This window comes from Bidens hawaiensis, unplaced genomic scaffold (genome assembly GCF_021521415.1).
Source record: "Bidens hawaiensis isolate Kalapana, Puna unplaced genomic scaffold, B.hawaiensis_p1.1 tig00004478_1, whole genome shotgun sequence".
In the NCBI taxonomy this organism is placed as follows: domain Eukaryota; kingdom Viridiplantae; phylum Streptophyta; class Magnoliopsida; order Asterales; family Asteraceae; genus Bidens; species Bidens hawaiensis.
In genome coordinates, this window is record NW_027491271.1 from 1,456,111 (window position 1) to 1,470,367 (window position 14,257).

A 14,257-nucleotide genomic window follows, 5' to 3' on the forward strand; every position below is an offset into this window, starting at 1 on the left:
AAACAAATCTCAGTTTTACACTGCTAATAACCAAACCACAATCTATAATTCTTTCAATTCACAAAGGTTTGGAAGGCCTCACAATCAATCTACAAGGAGGTATCCTAATAGGACTTACAGGAATTATCCAGATACTAACTTTGGAAAGCCAAAGTTTGGGATGTATAGATCCAAGACCAATTGGTCTTGGGTCCATAGATTCTAATCTTTTGCTTTATCGTGCAGGAACAGTTGAACAGGGCTGCCAATAATCTTTGGGTTGTGGATAGCGGCTGTTCCCGGCATATGACGGGTAACAAAAACTTGTTACACGATTTGAAACCTGTTCAAGGAGGGAGAGTGAGCTTTGCAGGTGAAAGTGGAGGAAAGATTACAGGAATGGGAACGGTGTCTAACGGGAAGATGACATTAGAAAAAGTAAACTTTGTCGAAGAATTGAAGCACAATCTGCTGAGTGTGTCGCAGATTTGTGATTAGGAGTACACCGTACACTTCACAAAGAATGAAGCAATTGTGTTACATCCTGGTTTTCAGATACTAGAGGAGTGGATTGTGATGAAGGCTCCACGTGAGAGGAATACGTACATTATGGATATGAGGTCGACTGAAATGGCCACGGAAGAATCATGCCTTATGACAAAAGCGAACGAATCGGAGTCCGAATTGTGGCATAGGAGAATGGGGCACATTCATCTTCGGAAGATGAACCACATTGTCAAGAATGGACTTGTGCTGGGCGTTCCCTTGAAAAGTTTCAATTTTGAAGACAAATGTCTACCGTGCCAGAAGGGAAAGCAGCACAAGAAATCCCATCTCACCAAGAAAGTCAATTCAATTGTCAGTACCCTAGAATTGCTTCACTTGGATCTCTTCGGTCCCGTGAATGCAAAATGTCTGGGAGGTACTTCTTATTGCTTGGTGATCACTGATGATTACTCACGATATTCGTGGGTATATTTCCTGAAATCAAAAGATGAAACGGCTCAGATGGTGAAGAATTTGATTACCAAAGTTGAGAACGTTATGGATAAAAGGGTTAAGTTCATCAGGAGTGACAATGGAACGGAGTTCAAGAATTTTGAGATGGAGATCTTCTGCCTTCAGAAAGGGATCGAACACCAATACAGCGCTCCGTATACACCGCAACAGAATGGAGTGGCTGAAAGGAAGAATAGAACATTAATTGAAGGAGCCAGAACTATGATGGCTGATTCAAAGCTTCCTGTGGTGTTCTGGGCTGAAGCTGTTGCTACAGCCTGCTATATCCTCAATAGAGTCTTGAAGGTTAAACGACTTAATAAAACGTGTTATGAGCTTATGCATGGGAGGAAGCCCAACTTGAGTGGTCTTGAACCATTCGGGTCCCCTTGTTCGATTTTAAAGACAAATTCTAAATTTGGTGAAGTAGCCGATGAAGGGATCTTAGTCGGTTATGTTGTTGGGACACCCAACAGACGTGTCTTTAATACATCGACCAGCAAGGTTGAGGTGGTGTGTAACACCGATATCACAAGTTACCAACCGCCAAAACCAAGCAACGGACCTGCTGAGTTTTTCGACTATGTTAAACTTTTTAAGTCTTTTAACATACCGTATTTGGATATTGCTGAAGAAGAAGAGAGAGTTGCTACGAAGATGATCCTTGATGAGGATGAAAATCTATTGCAAAGACAGCTGATCGATAAATGTCAACCTTCCTCATCAAATGCTATCGATACCCCTGCTGCCTCGACTGAAGAAGAATTTTTCAATCCGTTTCACTCTCAGCAAGAAACAATCATTGACGAGCTCTCTTCTAACTTGGAAGACAATCTGCATGTCGGTTCTGTTCCGACCACGAGAATTCATAAAGATCACCCTTTGGAGAATGTGATTGGTGATGTGTCCTCCGGTGTACAAACAAGACGTAGCTTGAATGAGCACACCTGTGTTTACACAAGCATTAAGGAGACAGGCATAATCAACGAATGCTTGTACACCTGCTTTATCAGCCAGATTGAACCGAAGAATTATCAAATGGCTCTCAAGGACAGCTCGTGGGTCGAAGCCATGCAAGAAGAGTTGGCTCAGTTCAAGAAAATGGAAGTTTGGACTTTGGTTGAAAAACCAAAGAATGTGCATGCGATAGGCACAAAATGGGTGTTTAAGTGCAAGAGAGATGAGAAAGGGATTATTATAAGAAACAAGGCGAGGCTAGTCGTTAAAGGTTTTAATCAACAAGAGGGGATTGATTATAATGAAGTGTTCGCTCCTGTGGCAAGATTGGAAGCCATTAGATTGTTTTTGGCATTTGCTGCTTATAAAAAGTTGAAGGTTTTTCAGTTGGACGTAAAGAGTGCATTCCTAAATGGGAAAGTTGATGAGGTTGTGTATGTTGAGCAACCTCCGGGTTTTCCTGACCCAGACTTTCCAGACCACGTGTACAAGTTAAGCAAGGCGTTGTATGGACTTCATCAGGCACCTCGTGCCTGGTACTCAACTTTATCAGATTACTTGCTTGAAAATGGGTTTGAAAGAGGGAAGATTGATAGCACGTTGTTCTTCAAGAGAGAAGGAAGCGACTTCCTGCTGGTGCAAGTCTACGTGGATGACATTATTTTTGCTGCATCAAAAGTCTCCATGTGTCAGGAGTTTGAGTCTGTCATGAAGAAAAGGTTTGAAATGAGTGCTATGGGTGAACTAACTTTCTTTTTAGGATTGCAGGTTAATCAGAAGAAGGATGGGATGTTCATTCATCAGACCAAGTATGTCCATGATGTGCTCAAACGCTTCAAGATGGAGGACAGCACTCCATTCGACACTCCAATCTGCGTCAATCACAAATTGGGTGCTGAGTCAGACGGTGATGCAGATGTGGACCCAACTCAATATCGGGCTATTATAGGTTCTTTAATGTACTTAACTGCTTCTAGGCCTGATATAATGTTTGCTGTTTGTCTTTGTGCACGCTTTCAGGCAAACCCAAAAGAATCTCATCTGAAGGGTGTGAAGAGGATACTGAGGTATCTCAAGGGCAAGCCGAAGCTGGGGTTGTGGTACCCGAGAGGAGGAGACTTGGAGCTAGTCGCTTACACAGATTCTGATTATGGAGGGTGCAATCAGAGTCGGAAGTCAACAACTGGAGGATGTCAGTTTCTTGGTGGCAGATTGGTGTCGTGGCAATGCAAGAAGCAGACTTCAGTCGCAATTTCAACCTGTGAAGCAGAATACATGGCAGCATCCAACTGCTGCTCCCAGGTTCTTTGGATTCAACAACAGTTGCGCGACTATGGTCTGAATTTCTTACTTACTCCTATTTGCATTGATAACACAGCTGCTATCTCAGTAACTATCAATCCCGTGAAGCACAGTAAAACTAAACATATTGACATACGTCATCATTTTATACGGGATTGTGCTGAGAAGAAACTGATTGTGCTTGAAAAGGTGGATACGCTTGATAATTTCGCTGATCTTTATACTAAAGCGTTTGACAAAACAAGATTTCAAAACCTTATTGAGCTGAATGGGATGATCAATCCCGAGTAACCATGCTTTTTGTGTTCGTTTGAAAAAAAAAAAAAAAACGTGTTGGTACATGTTTGTCAGTAGTTCATAGTCTTGTAATTGTAATCGAGTCTGTATTGTAATTGTGTATTTGATTATGTTTTTGTTTGTGTAACTAGCGAAGTTGTCAACAAGTTCGCTCAGGCGAACTTGTTGAATATGCGAAGTTACAGACAACTTCGCCTGTGGCGAAGTTGTCGTGTATATATTGATTATTACAGCCGAATCGTCGTGTTAAGGAGTTTAGGGTTTCAGTCAAGTGTTCGAGTTTAAGCAGACGTGTTTGCTAGTTCCAGTGTCTGTAATAGTGACTACGAGTCACGTGCTCGGTTAATAATATTACGTGTTTGATTCATTGCTTGTGTTATTCTATATCTACACTCGTAACCTACCTACGCAGGGATTCCGCACCTGCGTTGTTAGAGAACATCCCGTGTACGATCCGTCCAGGAACCTACAATTGGTATCAGAGCCATCGGCTCGATTGTGAGGTTCGGGATTTCACGCGGGTGTAGTTTCGTCTCGTTTGACCTATTCGCGAGACGTATTTTTGTTGGGATTGTGTTCTACTAGTGCTTGACAGTCTTTTTCAAGCCTTAGCATTGATCGGGAGCTTCTGGTTTGAAGAAAACAGATCTGGAAAAACTTCCAGGTTCATCGGGCGAACTTGCTGATCTTCAGGCGAAGTTGTTGAATTCAGGCGAAGTTGCCGTCACTGGAATTAGGGTTTTTGGCGAAGATATAAAGTTTGGCGAAGTTAACCACAACTTCGCTCAACTCATAAGTTCGCCTTAGCGAAGTTATCCGCAACTTCGCTTCACACTTAAGTTCGCAGATTTCATAAGTTCGCCTTAGCGAAGTTATCCACAACTTCGCTTACTACCCAAGTTCGCTCAACTCATAAGTTCGCCAGAGCTAAGCGAAGTTAACTTTAACTTTGCCAATTCAAGCGAATTAAAGACCTCAGCGAAGTTCTCTGTTCAGCGAAGTTGACCTTCAAGCGAAGTTATCCTTAACTTCGCCTACTGAGCTGTTTTAATATTTTCTTTTTTTTTTCAGGTTTTTCAGGTTTTACAAGGATGTCATCGATCAACATCTCCGATTTGGTCAAGATGGAAGTTGAGGCAGGGTCAGCCACTAAGGCCCCGAGGTTGATGAAGGGAACAGACTTCGTGGCATGGAAGGATAGATTCATCCAGTACATTAAATATCAGGATGCCAAAATGTGGGTGTGCATTCAAGATGGATACGTCCCTCCAACCATGCAATACGAAGGACGTGACGTGGTGAAGAAGTACAGTAAAATGGAGGACGAAGAAAAGAAAATGTATGAGGCCGAGAGCAAGGCCCATGCAGCGATAACAATGGCACTTCCTCAAGAAGTTCTCCATACGTTCCGAAAGTACACTTCTGCAAGAGAGCTTTGGGATGCTCTGGAAAACAGATTCGAGGGGAACGTAGGTATCCGTGCCTCAAAGATTAAACTCTTGAAGACCCGGTTCTCCGTCTTCAAATATTTGAAGAATGAATCTTTGGATGATATTATCACCAGATACTATCATCTAATGACAGAGCTTAGCAATTATTCGATTGCCTACCGAGAAAAAGAGATCGTCGAAAAGCTTCTCGATGCTCTCCCACCGAAGTGGGAAATGTACACCGTCCTTATGAGGGAAGACAGAGACTTTCCTAACTGTGATTTGGAAACTGCAGTAAACAAGCTCAGAACTTATGAGCTCAATATGGTTCGAAAAGAAACACCAACAGACCAGATACAAGACCCTGGTATGTATGGTGCAAAGATTAACTCAGGCTCAAGTTCGAGACCTGAATCTGCAGCTTTTTACTCAAAAGGGGAGTCAGGTCCCGACTTTCCTCATGATGGAAACGTTTCTGTAAACACGAATGGTGATGTATGTTTCGTTGCTGGAGGATCTAGTACTTCAAAGCCTCAAGCATCCACAAGTAGTTTTTCTGTAAATGCATCAAGCAATAATTATACCAAGATGCCTATGAGTGTAAAATCTGCTGAAGAGCAGTTTGCAGTCTATGCTTCATTTATTGCTTCCTACGAAAACTACATCCAGGGGAAGATTGTGGACCCTGCTGTTCTGGATGAGGATTATGACCAGATCGATGCTGATGATCTGGAGGAGATGGACTTGCAATGGCAAATGGCCATGATAGTGAGGCGAGTCAAGCGTTTCATGAATAAAACGGGGAGAAAGTTCGTTGGTGGTCGGCCCGGGTTCGACAAGTCCAAGGTAAGGTGCTACAATTGTCAACAGTACGGGCACTTTGCCAAGGAATGCAGAAATGAGAGGGTTGAACGTGGACAAGGTCGACCTACACAACACTCAGGAGTTAACAGAGAGATAAATGCCATGTTGACCAGAGAGGCAGGAGAGTACAACTGGAATCAACGCCCAAGTGGTTCTGGTGAGCAAGCAAACATGGCTGAGTCTGAAGCTGAAGAATGTGAGAAGGTTGAAGAAATTGAGAAAACAAATGAAGAAGAAACCGCTTTCATGGCAAATGACAAAGATAATCGCTCCGAGGTAAGTCCTACAACTATTTGTACTAGTTGTGAGAATTTGTCTGAGCAACTTAAAACAATAACTGATCAGTATGTCCATTTAGATGCTGACTTTAAAACTATCAAAGAAGATCACCATTTTACAAAAGCAAGAGAAACAAGTTATAAAATTAAAATAAAAGCATGTGAAAAAGACATTCAAAGCTTAAAGCTTAAACTTGCTGAGAAAATTGAAATAATTGATCTTAGTTATGAAGTTTTGGAAGAAAAAACTAAAGTGATTGCTGATCGGGATAAACAGATTGCTGACCACCAGGTAAAGGTGGTGGAACTGAACCGCAAACTTGAGCAGTTCAGGAATTCCTCGGCCATCCTTGATCACCTCGTGAGTGATCCAAGTACCTCTGCAAAGAGGGGAGGAATCGGATATCACGAAGTTCCACCACCCTTTAACCACAATTATACTTATAATCCAAGTGTTCAGAAATCTGTTGATTTCGAAGTTCCTCAGACAACTACTATCAAAATTACTAGTATCGAACCAAGTGTTAGCTGTGGCGAAACAAGTTCGCCTGTTTCTAGTGTGAATATTTCTGTATCAAGTCCAGTCTCATCAGATTCGGATATGTTGTCCGAATCTGGTCAGACAAAAGAGAAGGTAGGTTTACCCACCGATGGAGATAAAAATGAAGTTTCTAAAAAGAGTTCTCCACTCAATCCGTACGTCCCACCTTATGTGAGACGAACGGCTGGTAACACTGCCTCTACATCCAAACCAACATTTGACAAGAAAATGGAGAGTAGATGTTGCTTTAGATGTAACAAGTTAGGACATCTAGTTGCAGATTGTCCTTTGAAACCGAGATTTAGAGATGTGAAGCCAAATAAAAATGAGAATAAGCGTCATTTTGTTCCTGCTAAAAATGAAAACTTTAAAAAATGCCAAAATGTAACGAATTCAAATTTTCATAAAAACCAACCTCATTTTTACAACCAAACCACAAGAAATAACACTTTCTATTCTCAAAGGTTTGGAAGGCATTACACTCAATCTGCAGGGAGATTCCCTAACAGGACGTACAGAAATTATCCTGATGCTAACTTGAGAAAGCCAGGATACGGGATGTATCGATCCAAGACCAATTGGTCTTGGGTCCCAAGATTCTAACTCTTTGTTTTATGGTGCAGGAACAGTTGAACAGGGCTGCAAACAATCTTTGGATTGTAGATAGCGGCTGTTCCAGGCACATGACAGGCAACAAACACTTGTTGCAAGACTTAAAACCTGTTCAGGGAGCTAGAGATAGTTTTGCTGGTGAAAGCGGAGGAAGAATAACTGGGAGAGGAACTGTGTCGAATGGGAGAATGACACTTGAAAATGTAAACTTTGTGGAGGAATTAAAGCACAATCTGCTGAGTGTGTCGCAGATCTGTGATAAAGAATACACTGTCCATTTCACTAAGAATGAAGCGATTGTATTGAAGCCTGGTTTTCATATACCAGAAGAATGGATAGTAATGAAAGCTCCACGTGAAACGAATACATACGTGATGGATATGAGGTCTACTGAAATGGCCACCGGAGAATCATGCTTAATGACAAAGGCAAGCGAATCTGAATCAGAATTATGGCACAGGAGAATGGGACATATTCATCTTCGTAAGATGAACTACATTGTCAAAAATGGGCTTGTGATGGGCGTTCCCTTAAAGAGTTTTAACTTTGAAGATAAATGCATAGCGTGCAAGAAGGGAAAACAACACAAGAAAAGCCATCTCACCAAGACGATCAACTCAATTGCTGGTACTCTAGAACTACTTCATATGGATCTCTTCGGTCCGGTGAATGTACAAAGTCTAGGCGGTACTTCTTACTGCTTGGTGATAACTGATGATTACTCGCGATACTCGTGGGTATATTTTCTGAAAACGAAAGACGAGACGACTCAGATGGTAAAGAATCTCATTACAAAAGTCGAGAATGTCATGAGTAAATCAGTTAAATTCATCAGAAGCGACAATGGGACAGAGTTCAAGAACTTTGAGATGGAAATCTTTTGTCTACAGAAGGGTATTGAGCATCAATACAGCGCTCCGTATACGCCACAACAGAACGGAGTAGCTGAAAGGAAGAACCGAACGTTGATTGAAGGAGCCAGAACTATGCTGGCAGACTCAAAGCTTCCTGTGATGTTCTGGGCTGAAGCAGTGGCTACAGCCTGCTATGTTCTGAATCGGGTGTTAACAGTTAAGAGACTTGGAAAAACTTGTTACGAGCTTATGCACGGTAGGAAGCCCAACTTGTGCGGTCTTGAACCATTTGGTTCTCCTTGTTCGATTTTGAAGACTAACTCGAAATTTGGTGAAGTAGCCGATGAGGGAATCCTAGTCGGTTATGTTGTTGGGACTCCCAACAGACGGGTCTTCAATACGACAACTTGCAAGGTGGAGGTGGTGTGTAACACCGACATTACTAGTTATCAACCGCCAAAACCAAGCAATGGACCTGCTGAGCTTTTTGACTATGTTAAACTGTTTAAGTCGTTTAACGTACCTAATTTGGAAATTGCTGAAGAAGACGAAAGAGTTGTGACGAAGATGATATTTGATGAGGAAGAGGAGCTAGTGCAACATCAGATGACAGAAAAATCTCAGCCTTCCACATCAAACTCTATCGATACCCCTGCATCCTCAGCTGGAGATGAGTTTATTAATCCTTTTCACTCTCAGCCTGAAACAACCATTGATGAGATCTCTTCAAACTTGGAAGACAATTTGCATGTCAGTGCTGTTCCGACCACTAGAATTCACAAAGATCACCCTCTGGAAAATGTTATAGGTGATGTGTCCTCTAGTGTACAAACCAGAAGTAGCTTGAATGAGCACACCTGTGTTTATACAAGCATTAAAGATACAGGTATTATGAATGAATGTTTGTACTCTTGCTTCATAAGCCAAATTGAACCGAAGAATTATCAAATGGCTTTGAAGGACAGTTCGTGGGTCGAAGCTATGCAAGAAGAGTTGGCTCAGTTCGAGAAAATGGAAGTTTGGACTTTGGTCGAAAAACCAAAGAATGTGCATGCTATAGGCACGAAATGGGTGTTCAAGTGCAAGAGAGATGAAAAGGGGATTATTGTGAGAAATAAGGCGAGGCTGGTTGTTAAAGGTTTTAATCAGCAAGAGGGTATTGACTACAATGAGGTTTTCGCTCCTGTTGCCCGGTTAGAAGCGATTCGATTGTTTTTGGCGTTTGCTGCTTTCAAAAAGATGAAGGTGTTTCAGTTGGATGTAAAGAGTGCGTTTCTTAACGGGAAAGTTGACGAGGTTGTGTATGTTGAGCAACCACCGGGTTTTCCTGACCCAGACTTTCCTGATCATGTATACAGGTTGAGCAAGGCGTTATATGGTTTACATCAGGCACCTCGTGCCTGGTATTCAACGTTATCGGACTACTTGCTGGAAAATGGTTTTGAAAGGGGTTTGATCGACAGTACGCTGTTTGTGAAGAGAGAAGGATGTGACTTCTTACTGGTTCAAGTCTACGTGGATGACATCATTTTTGCTGCATCAAGAGTATCCATGTGTCAAGATTTTGAGGCTGTCATGAAGAAACGATTCGAGATGAGTGCTATGGGTGAACTAACTTTCTTTCTAGGATTGCAGGTTGATCAGAAGAAAGATGGGATGTTCATTCATCAAACAAAGTATGTTCATGATGTGCTGAAAAGATTCAAGATGGAGGACAGTTCTCCATATGACACTCCAATCTGCATCAATCACAAATTGGGAGCTGAATCAGATGGTGACACAGATGTGGACCCTACTCTGTATCGGGCGATAATAGGTTCTTTAATGTATTTAACTGCTTCTAGGCCTGATATAATGTTTTCTGTTTGTCTTTGTGCTCGCTTTCAGGCAAACCCAAAGGAATCTCACATGAAAGGTGTGAAGAGGATTTTGCGGTATCTCAAGGGCAAGCCGAAACTAGGATTGTGGTACCCAAAGGGAGGAGACGTTGAACTGGTGGCATATACTGATTCTGATTATGGAGGTTGTAATCAGAGTCGGAAGTCAACAACAGGAGGCTGTCAGTTTCTTGGAGGAAGATTAGTTTCCTGGCAGTGCAAGAAACAGACATCAGTTGCAATTTCAACTTGCGAAGCTGAATACATGGCAGCATCCAACTGCTGCTCTCAGGTTTTATGGATTCAGCAACAATTGCGCGACTATGGTCTGAATTTCTTACTCACTCCTATTTTAATTGATAACACTGCCGCCATCTCAGTAATTAACAATCCCGTGAAGCACAGTAAAACTAAGCATATTGACATTCGTCATCACTTCATACGGGATTGTGCTGAGAAGAAACTGATCAAGATCGAAAAAGTTGATACACTTGAAAATTTTGCTGACTTGTTTACAAAAGCGTTTGATAAATCCAGATTTCAAAACCTAATTGAGCTAAATGGGATGATCAATCCCGAGTAACCATGTCTTTGTTTTTGATTAAAAAAAAAAAAAAAAAAAAAAAAAAAAAAATGTGTGTCTTTATTGCTTAAAATTAGTCGGTTACCTCAGTTTGATGGACATCTCCTCGGATATGTTTTGGTCCTTGTTTTCGACTTAGGAAATGAGGATAGCCATTAACCGGAAGACTGAAAGTAACTGGGGCAGTGTTGACATGTTTTTCTTTCAGTTGCTGAAAATTAGTCGGTCATTCTTAGTAAGAAGGACACATACTTGTATGTGGTCGGTCCAGCTGATCCAATGGATCTTCAGGATAGCCGTTTACCTGATGACTTTGACATGATTGGGGCGATTGAATTCAAAATTTTTTTAGGGAAATGAAATTACTTTTCAAGTCTATTACTTCGTAAGAAGTTCTTTGCTGTGTTTAAAAGAAAATTGATCCAACCTTGGAAAATGATATATATACTGACTATGTGTGCCTAACTAGTGAAGTTAATAAGCTTAAAAGGCTTTAGAACAGTCATTGTATGTCATGGTAATTTTAATGGTGCGTAAAAGTAGATGTGATACTAACTTAAATTTACTCGAATTTATGTGGAAACCTCTTAAGAGTTTTGTATGTCTTCATACATATCTTTTCGAAGGATAGGCAGAAAAGCAACTACCCAGTCATACACGAGCCCGTGAGTGTTCTGATTCCCGTGAAGAAAGCATTTAAAGACACTGCAGTGATCCAGATTCGGGACTTGCAGTAGTTTAGTACTCCGATGAAAATTCTTAGGTTTGATTAAAAAAAAAAAAAAAAAAAAAAAAAAAAAAAAAAAACATGTATAATTTTTGTACTTATGAGAAATAGTGACAATAAACACGAGAACCGAAACTTCTCAAGATTTCTCAAGTTTGGAGTAAGAAGAAAACGGGAAGCAGACAACGAGTATCTACAAGTTAATCAGACACTATGGGTCGAAGTCAATTCGGGGTGACTTGGGTATAGCCAAATACGCTTTGAGAATAGATAGAAGGCATCATTACCTCTGAGTTGTTGCCAACTTAAATTTTTGAGCTTAACTGAACCTTAATCCGTATCACAGAAACAATGAAAACCATTTAAGTTATTACATGCTTACAACCTGTTTCTCTATGTCATAATACAGCCAAACACGGATCCAAGTGACAGTCACATAGTTAGTATGATTCCTGTTCGGATCTTTTCTAAAACGTAGTGGTCCCTGACTAGACTGAAATTTGATCCCTTATTTCGTTAAAATTTTATAAGTATTTTCTGTTTTTGTAGTTATATTTTTATTGTTGGTTACTGGGTCTTGATCATTTTTGTTTAACTCTTTTTGGTAACTTATAAGGATATATTCAAGATTTTTTCAAACTGAAAGGGCTGTTTTTGTAAATATCGGGCGAAGTTGTTGAATCGGCGAAGTTGTACTTAACTTCGCTTAGGCGAAGTTAAGAATAACTTCGCCTGAACCAACTCAGCCCTATAAAAGGGGTTTTCAACAGTGAAATTTTTTTTTATTAACTTTTTTCCGGCGAACTTATCCTTAATTCCGGTTAACCTTTTTTATATACACTTTCGATTTCGATCTTTTGTTCCTTGTTTCTACTATACTGAGTGGTATGTGTTGTCGATTTCATTCTTTCATTCACTTTATACTTTTACCCGGTTAGAGACCTCGGGTCGTCTAACCCTCGAAACCAAGTTTTTTCGACCTCTCGTTACGTGTTCATGGACGATCTTTTCATCCATACACCTTTGAAATATGTTGTTCTTCATGTTTCTATCGTTTAATCGGTCCGAAAACATCGGATTTCGACCTCAGAATCCGAACAGTCGCCGATTCTGTTTCAGGCGAAGTTATGGTTTTGGCGAAGTTAATCTCAACTTCGCCAGACGCTTAAGTTCGCCTAGGGCGAAGTTATCCACAACTTCGCCTGGGCGAAGTTAACCACAACTTCGCCGTGGCGAAGTTATCATCAACTTCGCCTTGGCAAAGTTATCCACAACTTCGCCCTGGCGAACTTAACTGTAACTTCGCCGTGGCGAAGTTATCCTTATCTTCGCCTATATCCTTTTCTTTTAACTGTTTTTTTTTAGACGAATTTACTGATGATGCGAAGTTGTCCCCAACTTCGCCTCAACTTTAATTTCGCCTGTGTATCTTACATCACAACTTCGCACTTGCTACACTGCGAACTTGTGAGTTACGTAAAACGTCTCTAACTTGATTTGTTTTGTGCAGATATGGCTGCTGTTGGAGGTGCTGGAGGTGATGATGGTGATGAGCAACGACAATTCTTCCCAGCTCATAACCAATACATCACTTTGGATCCAGACGCACGAGGCGTTGAAGACTATAGGGAGATTATCACATTTCTCCAACGATCACGAGTTTTTCACGCGATCACTAATACACTACCCATATCTCTGCCCAACATTCAAGATTTCTGGCAGACGGTGTATTATGATTGCAGACCGGAGCCTCCAGTGATGCGAGCAACTGTCAATGGTCATGCCATACAGTTTTCCTCGGAAGACATACGGTTGGCTCTGCAGTTCGGTGTAGAAACGAGAGACGACCCAACGGAATTCGTAGCTCCTTTCCGTGACGGAGCATACTTGAGAATGGGTTATTCGGGTCCGCTGGGGGACTCGCAGAGGAGGAAAGGCTTTCTGCTGGACCAATGGCGCTTTCTGATGCACGTGTTAATTGTGTGCATGTCCGGCAGGAAAGCAGGAACAGACGGGATGGGTGCGACGATGCAATCTGCCATGACGGCCCTGACTTACAATCGTCGTTACTCTTTTAGTCAGATGATTTTCTATGAGATTGATCGTCAGAGACGGGCGACGGCGCGAGAACGATTTATCATGTATCCGCGATTTCTTCAAATGATTATCAATCATGTCGCTCCGTCTGTACCGCAAAGACGCCCTATCAGATACGTTGAGTGCGTAACAAAACGTATCTTTGCTCAGTGCAGAACGTCGAGCACTCGAAGCAACCCTGAGCGGCGTCCCAGGCATACTCCACTTTTCGGGTATCTCATTAACCCGGAGTATGTTCCTGCAGGAGGGGACGAGTTCAGGGATCCGCAACCACATCAGGCGGCAGCACCTCATGCTGTATCAGCTGCGCCTGTTGTATCTTCTGCTGCTGTGCCAGCTACTATATCTCAGGCTGTGTCCACTGCTGAAAACGTTGATCTAGATGCTGCTTTTAGTGGACATGGTTTGTTTGATATGGATGTCTCGGGTCCTCAGTTTATGGATGTTACCAGAGCAGCTACTTCGGTAGCTGACTCTGATCTAGACGAGACGTTTGCTGAGGCAAGAAGAATTATGGTGTCTCGTGAACGGACTACGGGAAAGAGGCCGAGAACGGTGGGGGAGGATGAGGATGAAGTGGATGAAGAGGAGGCAGTACAGATTGTGCTAAGACGCTCAAGAAGAGAACAGAGAGGGATAGGTTCGGGAGCTGGAGAATCTTCAAGACTAGTACGTTTTGCTCCACCTGCCTTATCTGGTATGTCTCTTATTCCTACAACTGCACAGGTTTCAGCGATCGAGACGTCGGCACCAACAATTGTGTCCCTACCACCTCAACCGCTTAATCCACCGGTGGTAGTTGCACGGTTTGTGGAGTCGACAATCACCTCTACTGCAGGGTTACCAAGTGTACCACCTGC